A 449-nucleotide genomic window follows, 5' to 3' on the forward strand; every position below is an offset into this window, starting at 1 on the left:
ACATCTGCATGTACCGAGCCACCCCTTCCACGGAGACAGATGTCCCTAAAACCCATGACCCATCCCAGTGCCTCATGCCTGGGACTTACAGCCCGGTAGTGGGTTTTGCTCCCCGGGAGAGGGGCAGGACCGAGCCCCGCAGGGTACACCCTTGTGGGTTGGAGCCCCATCCCCGGGAGCCAGATGTGCACGCTGTGCGCTGGCCGGACGTACAGGGAGCCGGGCAAGCTGTGGGGCTACAGAGCCCGAGTGTGGGTTTCAGTTTAATCGTTGGGGCTGGGGAACCTCTATTCATTCCCCTCTTGCATTCATCTGTGTCCTAGTAACGTGCTCTCCCCACCTCCTTCCCAACACAGGCACACACGGCTGGATAATGGCAGGAGCCCGGCAATCTCGGCTGCTGAATAGCGGTGTAATTACGAGGCTATAATGGCGAGCTGGAACTCATT

Source organism: Charadrius vociferus, unplaced genomic scaffold (genome assembly GCF_000708025.1).
Source record: "Charadrius vociferus isolate BGI_N301 unplaced genomic scaffold, ASM70802v2 scaffold486, whole genome shotgun sequence".
Taxonomy (NCBI): domain Eukaryota; kingdom Metazoa; phylum Chordata; class Aves; order Charadriiformes; family Charadriidae; genus Charadrius; species Charadrius vociferus.